Source organism: Octodon degus, unplaced genomic scaffold, assembly GCF_000260255.1.
Source record: "Octodon degus isolate 3935 unplaced genomic scaffold, OctDeg1.0 scaffold00666, whole genome shotgun sequence".
In the NCBI taxonomy this organism is placed as follows: Eukaryota; Metazoa; Chordata; class Mammalia; order Rodentia; family Octodontidae; genus Octodon; species Octodon degus.
In genome coordinates this window covers 12,733-14,041 of record NW_004525242.1, presented here as the reverse complement: position 1 = coordinate 14,041, position 1,309 = coordinate 12,733, and positions in this window count along the sequence as shown.

Genomic DNA, 1,309 nt, shown 5'->3' with positions numbered 1-1,309 from the left:
GTAGGCCCATGGATCCGCCCACCAGTCCAGGGTGTGTTTAACAAGGCACATGCTCAGTCTATGGGAACTTCCGAAAACTTGAATCTCCATACTATATATTCGAGAACATCAAAACAAGCCTTCCTCATCCTTATTGAAGAATGCTTTCTGCTTGATTCAGAGCTTGCAAGGGAAGCAAGATTTAATATAAATATGTAGTGTGCAGGATTATTTTGTAATATTCACTAAAATAAGTCAAATTGAAGGGAGTGCAAGAGATCTCTCCATGTGTTAGAGACCCAAAGCATCTAGGTGAGATACTGTATACAGCAATGTCCTGCACTAGTCAGCTGAAGACCTAGAGCCCCTGGCAATAACTTCCCCAAGTCCAGCTGGAGTCCTCGAGCCCATAGCAAGTGCTGGGATTATAGGCACATGCCACCTCGCTGAATCTCAATTACTGTTTTCCTGATAAATACTATTTATGATAAATACTAATATGCTTATTAAACCCAGTAAGATTAACAAAAATAATACTGACATAGAACACACATTAAAAGAAAGTTAAAAAATAAAAGTGACATTAGGGCTGCTGCCTGACTGCTGTGGCTCTGCTGCTGAAGTCTCACCTCAGCACTGGCCATGGCCAGCCTTTTTCTCTACTTCCCATTGTGACTCTCACAACAACCCAAGAACTTCCAGGTCAGACGAATATATACATTGAACTGCTATAAAATTAGTGTGGAGTAAGGTTAATTAGAAAGTGTGTTACTGAATTTTGTTTAGAAGACTATTTTCTGAATTTTTTTTTTATCATGTAGCAGTAAAGAATGAAAACACATCAGTTTTAGGCAAACTGGACCTGCTAGAATGCATCTAGGTGAGTAAAAATGTTAAGACTGAAAAGTGAAATAACATGTCTTCTTATGTGAAAATAAAAGCAAATACAAACTTATAAAGAGCGACGGCAAGAAACCAGAAGGTAAAATTGGGAGACTCAGTCTTCACTGGATTGGAAAAGGAGGAGGGGTAGGAGGGATTGAAAGAGATGAACATAGGTGAAATGGACACACACGTATTCCAGTCAAACACTAGCATTCTGTAATACTAACAAGCACTGCTATAAATAAACAAAGTATGCTAAAGTTTTATTTCTTCATAATGGTACTTCATTGTTTTTATGTCAGAATCATTACTAAAGTGCCTTCCCTTTTGGAAGAACTTTGGATGATTATGCATGTCTGCTGCACTGAATATCCCCTTGAAATTAATACCACAAAGTCATTCCAACTTTATCTAGAGGTAAGTGATACTTCGAGACAAATAATTA